We start from the raw sequence: 9,125 nt of genomic DNA, 5'->3' as shown, positions 1-9,125 counted from the left end.
CTCCAGTGCCTAGCTCGGCAACTGGCATGAGGACAACACAACATCATTCTTGCTTCAACCAAAATAACCCAGCAGAGCTGATCACAGGCAGACCATAAATTTTGTCCTAGGAGACATGCCTAGCGAGGTGCTTATGACTAAACTGTTTATAAAACATTACTGCAAAGACTATTCTTAATCACATGAGACAGATAAAAATATCTCCCATTATCTTTTGTATCCTACCCCATTGAGCAGGAGTTAATGATGTTTTCCACCAGATCAGCCTAGGCCAATCCTGATCTGTGTAGGAAGTGTCCCAGGAGTGGCTACAAGTGGCTCTAGGGAATCTCCATGCAAGAGTGTTGCTGGTATGCTCCTGAGGCCTCTGGGAAGGAAGGAGGGAGGACATCCATTTCCTATCTGTTTTTCATGCCACCACACACATAATCCAACCTGCGCTATCGCAATCTCTGACATTCCTATAGGAATAGATATCTGCCTCAGTGATCTGCTTGGGGTTAAGTCTTTTGTTGGCTGGAGCCCTGTTCCAAAGCTAAGCCTACTTGCCTTCAGCCCTTGTCAACAGGATGACTGGCTGGTAAAAGGAAGTTCTCTTACAGAGTCATAACTAGCAGTTCTGGGAACATTCTCAAATCATTCTTTATATATCCCCCACTTTCTCTGCCCAATTTGAGGATATCACACAATGAAACAGTTATGGCTTGGATATACGGTGCTTCCTCAAAGGCTTATGTGTTGGGAGCCTGGTCCCTAGCTGTTAGATCTAATCACTGAGAAGTGATTGGCTCCCGAGGGTTTGATAGCAAAAGGTAGAAATGTCTGTGTGTACGTGAGTTTCTGCACATCTGTTCAAGTCCTCACTGTCTACCCCCTCCCCTCACATTCCAACCATTTTTATCCTCTTATAATATTTTAAAATAGCAATCAAAATGTATACTGTCTAAAGAAGGCAAGAAAGCAAAAAGGTATAAAAGACTGAATTTTGTTTGTTTGTTTCAGGCTCTGCTTTAGAGAACTATCAGGAACTCTGTGGGTTCAATAAACCTCCTACGAGGTCTTGGGATCCTGTTTTCTGTTCAGAGTGCCTATTGTAAGGACTCTGACCTAAATAATGGATTAATCTCTTGGTGGATTCATACCTTGATATGTTGGTAGGCAGAGCCTGACTGGAGGAGGTAAATCACTGTGACATGCCTAGGAAAGACATACCTTGTCCCCTGCTCCCTCCTCCTCCTTCCCTCCTCCTCTTCTGTTCCTCATCTGCTTCTTCTCTTCCTTCTTTGTCTTCCCCTCCTCCTCCTCTTTCTCCTCCTTCTTCCTGTCCACCAAGAGGTGAGCAGCTCTGCTCTACCAATGCCCTTTGGCCGTGAAGCTCTGACCCATCGTGGCCCAGGACATGATAGAGCCAGCTGCCCATGGATTGCCCACTGCCTCTGAAACTGTGAACCAAAAATAAATCCTTCATTTTAAATTTCTTCTCTCAGGCATTTCTCACAGTGACCGAAAACAAACAAACAAAAACCCTCTAACAAACAAAAGCCCTCACTAACACACACAGAGACCTTTTCTCAATGAGCGAAGAATTTTAGTCTCCAGCCCTTGCAGTTACAAATCAAGGTAACGCTCCTTGACAGATACCCTTGCCTTGACAGACAAACATTTCCATAATGACATTTGTGTTTTCCCTTTCAGCTCCTTAAAACTGAAATACTGCCAGACCTGCCAATGTAGGCTGTTATCCCAATCACCCAGGAGGCTGAGACAACAGAATCAGAAGTTCAAGTCCAGCCTAGGCTGCCCAATGAGTTTAAGGCTGTGCAACTTAGTGAGGCTTTGTCTTCAAAATAAAAAATTACAAAAATGACTGGAGGTCCAGTTCAGTGTTTGAGTATTTGCCTAACATGTGGGAGGCCCTGGGCTCAGATCACAGTACAACATGTTCACATACACACACACACACACACACACACACACACACAGAGAGAGAGAGAGAGAGAGAGAGAGAGACTAGATTTTCATCTTTCCTACATTTATCCTGATTTCAGTCTGTTTCCATTCCCAATGATTAAAACCTTACAACATAACATTCAAAGTATACAAATCTTGAACATACTGTATCAATTTTTAAGATTAAATGTTAAAACTTTTTCATGTTCCTGAAATTTTATTTTTCTGAGGTATTCAAAATTATGTATTAAAGTTAAGTCAGTATACTTGTTATTATCCGTCAATATAAAGATACTTTTGAAATAATTCTGGAATTGTAAAATTTTCCTTTATAGAAATGTATTTTTCCTTTATAGAAATGCATTTTTCATGCTCACTTTGGCAGCACATACTAAAATTGCGCATGGCCCCTGCGCAAGGATGACATGCAAATTCGTGAAGTGTTCCATGCTTTTAAAAAAAATGCATTTCTCTTAATACATGTTTTAACAAAATCTAACCTACTCAGAATTTTAGAATTCAGTATCTATCTCATTGGTGAGATAAAGCATGTATATACATATGAATACATCTACATGCCTAGTACATGCATGTAAACAGATATTACTAAATATTTCTAAGCATTCCTTGCTGCCGTGTTCTCGTTACAAATACTACAGTAACTTTGTGTGCACCTCTGATAAAACAAACTGAAACCAGAGAAGTAAGAAAACAAACATTTGCCATTGTTGATGATAATGGTCAATAAAAGTTCAACATGTCTAGGCTATTTGAGAGGAAGAATTTGAAAAGCCAATTTGTCTTTTTTTTTCTCTTTTTTGCACTATTTCCAACATTCAGATACTTCAAACACCATAAAGAAGTGCCTGCCTTCGCACCACCCAGAAACCTGCACAGCGTTCAGATGAGGGCACTGTTTACACCATTCTGGCAGTATGTTTGGGTTTGGGGTCCTGTGGAGTCAGCACTGAGCATCAGCCCTCAGCTGAGCGGCACCACCATCCACGTGCTCTCAATAAAGCCATGTGTTCTGTTGTTCTAAGTGTGGGACCCAGAGGAGCCTTGCTTGTCCACGTTTCTTATCAGTTATCAACAGACTGACAGCTAAAATAAGCTCTCAACCACAGCTAGGGAAAAATTGCATAATCCTAACACATTTAATGTTGGAAATTCTGCTGCCTGTCATGATAAGTAATTAGACTATTATAATAATAATCATATACTCTCACTATAATATGTAAATTCAACAAAATAGAGTAAATATAGAGTAAATACCTGGTTTTTTATTTTATTAAGTTTTTGGTCAGCATACAAAGAAATGGGTCTCATTGCGACATGCTCATAGTACAATTCTGTATCTTCTTGTCATCCCTCCAACTGCCTTCCGCCATTCTCCTCCCACCCCCCATGATTTTGCTGGTGCTCCCCTCCAATAGTCCCACCTTCTGCTTTCATGTTCTATCCCCATCTCCTGTTTCTCCCTCCCTCTCGCCCTTCTCTTCTCATAGTCTCCTTTCTATTTTCACACACACACACACACACACACACACACACATGAATATACAAACATTTCTGTAATATGCTGACTTAGAATCCTTCTGGTCAGCAGGACTGGCTCAGGAATGGTATAGTTGGCTCATCTAGTAACTCTATTTTTCCTCTTTTAAGGAACTTTCATACTGAGTTCCATAGTTGCTGCACAAGTTCACATTCCCACCAGAAGTGTATAAAGGTTTCTTTACCTGCATCCTCACAAGTGCTTGTTATCATTTGGTTTCTTGGTGACAGTCATTGTAAGTTTGGTCAGATGGAATCTCAAATCAGTTTTAAATGTCTAGGAATGTATCTATTTCTTCTAGAGTTTCCAGTTTTTTAAAGACTTATTTTACTGTATTTCTTTTTCTTTCTTTCTTTTTTTTCGGTCTTTTTGAGATAGTGTCTCCTAGTAGCCCCAGCTGTCCTGGAACTCACTATGTAGACCAAGCTGGCCTCGAGTTTACAAAGATACACCTGCCTCTGCCTCCCAAGTGCTGGGATTAAAGGCGTGTGCCACCACACCCGGCTTATTTCATTTCATGTGTATGTGTGAGTGCCTACATATATGTTATGTGCACCACATGTGCACCTGGTACCTACAGAGGGCAAAAAAGGGCATCAGATCCCCTGGAACTGGAGGTACAGATGGGTGTGAGCCATCATGTGGGTGCTGGGAACTGAATCCTGGTTCTCCACAAGAGCAGCAAGTGCTCTTAATCACTGAGCCATCTCCAGTCCCTTTCCAGCTTTGAAAAATATGTTTTCAAAGTATTCCTTAATGATCCTCTGAATTTCATTGGAATATGTTGTTAACAACCCCCTTTTCATATCAAATTTGAATAATTTGGTTCTTCTCGCTTTCTTTTGGTTAAATTGACTTTCTGGTTTTTAATCTTGTGTTTGTTTTGTTTCTTTTCCTGAAGAACTGACCTTTTGATTGATCTGTGTTTTGTTCTCTCAGTTTCCATTCACTGATTTCTGGTGTGATCTTCATTATTTCTTGCCATCCACTAATTTGGGATTTGGCTTTTTCTTGTTTTTCTAAGACCTTGAGGTACAGCCATTGGTTATTTATTTGATATTTCTCTAATTTTTTAACATAAGCAGTCATAGTTAAAAACTTTCCTTTTAGAACTGCCTTAGCTGTATCCCATGGGTTCTAATAAGTTGTGCTTTCATTTTTATTTGATTCCAGGAATCCTTAATTGCCTTCTGATTTCTTCATTGATGCACTATTCATTCAACAGCATGCTGTTCATGCTCCAGGCATCTGTGCAGTTTCTGTGGTTTCTCTAGCTATTTATTTCAAGTTTCATTCTACTATAAGATGTGAGAAATTATTTTGATTATTTTGTATTTGTTAAGGCTTGCTTTGTGACCTAGAATATGATCTGTTTTGGAGAAGATTCCATGAGCTGCTGAGTGGAATGCACTAAATACCTGTTTCTAAGTACCGAACAACAGGACTGTGCTCTTAGAGGAAAATGAAAGAAATGAGGTGAATCTTAGGGTTGCTTTGGCTTCTGGTTTGTCTGGAGTTGATTATGGAAAGTAGAAGGGAGAGAACACCCAAGTAGTGTGTAAGAGAATTGGTGAGCTAAAGGGAGAGAGCTGGAAGATAGAATCTATGGGCAGATACTTGCTCATGGTTCCTCTCGAGTCCTCCGCTAACCCTAAAACACAGGTTCACAATGTAATTGAGTATTAAGAACTCATTTTATGCCCAAATCCCTACTTAATTTCACTGAGCCCTTGTCTTTCACAATAATCAGGTCTAGTATATTTTCTCTCATTACTGTGAGTTTGGTAGACAGCAACAGGATCTCTGGACAGCTACACACTCTATTCTGTCCATTGTGCAATGTATGAAGAGCTGCACATGGGCAAAGTAAACAGTGACAAAAATGGCCTCAGGAAATAATGATCCTTCTTAAGATTTTCAGAACTGAAAAACCACATCTTGTGACTAAGTGATTAAGATCAGATGTTCATCATTGGAACACAAGTCTCTAGCTGTGAGAAGGCACCCACCAGTCTGCAATCAGTCATCTCCTATATAACTCACTGCTAAGTCAACTTCCCAGCAAAATGGCCTGTTAGTCACCATCCTCCAATGAGCTTGCACATTGTAATAAAGTTACTTTTTCCCCATCACCTTGCCTCTCAACAAATTGCCTTCCATTGTGCAACAAGCAGACCAAGCTTTTGTACTTTTATAATGAGGTGAAATTTCTCTAGGTCAATCAAAAAAAAAATTTCTAGAGTTCATACAATCTGGAGATATAGATGTAGATTTTCTGATCAGCCAGAGTACAGAGTACTTAGGGCAGAATCTCAGAAGGGTCACACCTTGATGGCAAGATAAATTAGCTGTGAGAAAGTTCACCTCAAGGTTGTCCTAACAGCTTTAAGCTTTAGAAGGATGGAGTTCATCATCCAAAATTCAAGTGCTAGGTAGTATACTTCTGTAATCCTAGTACTCAGGAGGCTGAGGCAGGAGGATTGTTAGTTCAAGCCCACGCTGAATTAACTATATAGTTAGGAAAAAAAGGGGGAAAAAAGAAATGAAACGAAAGAATAAAGAGAGCTGGAAAGACAACTCAGCAGGTAAAGGTGCCTTCTGCCAAGTCAGACAACGCAAGCTTGATTCTCAGCACCTGCATGGTGGAAGGAGAGAATCAACTCCTATGCATGCATGAGTGTACATACACATAAAAGAAAGAATAAATAAGGGTAAAAGAATGAAAGCAAGAAAAGAAAAGCAAGAACTAGATAGGAAACGCAGCAGCAACTTGTGTGATGTGCAGTTTGGGGAAAATTGGTCAGGAATAATTGAATTATCAGGGGAGGACATTAAAATAACAATTTTAGGTATATTCAATATGCATGCAAACAAAAATAATGAGAAAATAAATGAGAACTGTTAAAATAATCATCATAAACACAGAAATTCTAGTTATGAAAATATTCAGTGTGTGGAATGAAAAGTTTGCAAAATTAACAGCAAATCAGGTAACACAGAGGAAAAGATCTGCTAACGTGAAGACGGAGCAGCTGAAACCAAACCGAAGCACAGAGAGAAAAAAGATCCCCTGAGCCACCCCCGAAAAAGCCCACAAACACTAAAACCACAAAAACAAACCTGCAAAAACCCAAAAGCAAACAAATAAAAATCCTTCATAGTTTCAGTATTTTATGAGAAATATCAAGCAGTCTAATGTACATGTAACTGCTTCCCAGAAAGATGGTGAGATATAAAAATATTTAAAACCTAAAGAATGAAATGACAAGCTGGATCTGTGCTTTTTGCAAACATATATCTGATACATTTGCGAGCACATGACTGATAAATGACTTCCATTTCAAACTATAAAAACTTCATAATACTTGAACGATCCATTTTAAAATGGGGAAAACAGTTGAACAGCTACATCACCAAAGAAGGCATGACGAATAAGAATGTGAAAATAGGCTCGACATCTTATGGTATTAGGAAATTACAAATTAAAAGAGCAGTGGCACGCCACTCTCCACTCACTAGATTGGTTAATAATACAGCCCTCTCAAACAAACAAGCCCCTAAAATCAGACGGCACAGTATCAAATGCTGACAGGAATGTGGAGCAAAAGAATACTTCAACATTGATGATAGGAAAGCAAAATAAGTCACTTTGGAGGACAGCCTGGGAATTTCCTACAAAACTAAACATACTCATACCATATGATTCAATAAAAATGCTCCTTGCTATTTCCCAGAATACATAAAAAAACCCTGCATGTAAATGTTTATAGAAGCTTTATCCATAAGTGCTCCAAGTTGGAATAATCCAATATGTCCATTCAGAGGTGAATGAATATGTAAACTGTGTTACATCCTTATAAGGGAATATTATTTAGGATAAGATAAATGAGCTATCAGGCACCGAAAGACATGAAGAACTTCAAATGCATATTGTTCTGTGAAAGAAATCATTCATACAAAGTTACATCCTATATGATTCAACTGTAGCATTCCAGTTTGAGCTTGCATGGGACTTGTGCATGCTGTCACCATTGCTGTGAGTTCATATGAGTAACTGACCAGCTGTCTGGAAAACTCTGTTTCCTTGTGGTTACCACCTCTGCCTCTTACAATCTTTCTACCCTCTCTTCCTCAATGATCCCTGAGCCTTGAGGGAAGATGTTTAATATAGGTGTCAGGGGTAAGCATTCTGCAGCCTCTTGTTATCTACACATTGGCCAGTTGTGGGCTTCTATGATCACCATATGTTGACTAAAGAATCGTCTCTGGTGAGAGTTGAGAGATGCATTAATCTATGGGTATAACAATAAATCATTAACAGCCAGTTTAATACAATAATTATTTAGTAGAAAATTAGTATTAGATTTTCCCCTATGTTCTCTGACCTGTTTAGCTTCAGGTTCCTAAGCCTGATGTCAATGTCAGGTATGGGTTCCATCCTAAGAAGTGGATCTTAAATCCAATTAAAGAGTGAGTGGCTACTTCCATAATATTTGTACCACTATTGCATCGGAGGGCACAACTTGGCAGGTCAGTTATCATTGTAGTTCATAGGTTAAACCTGGTAAAGATGATAATAACCTTTTGCTTCCAGTAGCTTGCTATGCAGTACTATGAATGCTAGCTCTGAAATCAGCACCAGCTTGATTTCTCCTCGATTGTTCTAGAGCTTATATGTCTTCAGCATTATGGTCTAACTATCTACTTCTGACGGGTAGCCAAGAGCAGGGGCAATGACCAGTATTGTTTGAGGGTCTATAGGCCAACAGCTTCTAGAGAGGGAGACCATTCCTTGCATTAAGGACCTTTTTCTCCATTAGCTATGATGTCTAGAAAGGGCAATGTCCCCCTCTTATTAAACTCCTTTTAATCTTTTTTTATAATGTATATGTATATACTTTAAAAAGCTTCTGCAGTGTTAGATTTCCATATGGCTTTTTCTAAAGGCCTTTCATGTCAGATAATCCTCCCCTATACTCCCTCCTCTGCCTTGCCTTCCCATTCCTTACCCCATTAACTCTTCCTAGTCTAATGTTCCCCTTTCCACCTTCATATCACTGTATGATACCACCCCACCCAGAAAGCCTCTCCCCTACTCATTTATGGCCATTTATTAGTTTCTTGACTTCTCTGAATTTTTAAACTGAAACATGCATACTAAGATTTCCAGCTATGAGAGAGAACACGTTACATTTGTCTTTCTGAGTCTGGGTTACCTCACTCAGGATGATTGTTTCCAGTTCCCAGCATAGACATGAGGAAGTGAGTAAGAAGCTCCAACCCCACCTAAGGAAACTGTGGCAACAGATGGCTGCTGGGAGGGGCAGAGACTGTCTTCTTCATGCATGGGAGCCTTGGTAGGTTAACCAGGTTCAGTGGATGGACCCATACTGAAGGAAATTTGAGGACACAAGTTAGACTCTATATATCTATATCTATATTTATACCTACATTTATCTACCTATGTCTATATCTATCTATCTCTCCATATATATAATATATATTATATATATTATATATATACATATGATAGACAGGGTCCAATAAGGGGAAGGGAGCTAAACACCATCAAATTATATTGCATGAAAATCGCAAAAATTCAATTACAAAAAGAAAA

At 39.3% G+C, this 9,125-nt stretch overlaps 1 pseudogene; it reads left to right on the top strand.

The window, feature by feature from the left end:
• The first annotated feature begins 2,321 nt into the window (after positions 1 to 2,321).
• Positions 2,322 to 2,405, top strand: LOC115071984 (annotated as a pseudogene).
• Positions 2,406 to 9,125: the final 6,720 nt, after the last annotated feature.

The sequence above is a fragment of the Nannospalax galili genome, unplaced genomic scaffold (genome assembly GCF_000622305.1).
Source record: "Nannospalax galili isolate Female #2095 unplaced genomic scaffold, S.galili_v1.0 scaffold761, whole genome shotgun sequence".
In the NCBI taxonomy this organism is placed as follows: Eukaryota; Metazoa; Chordata; class Mammalia; order Rodentia; family Spalacidae; genus Nannospalax; species Nannospalax galili.
The sequence above is the reverse complement of the archived record's forward strand: the minus strand, read 5'-3'. Positions and strand labels throughout refer to the sequence as shown.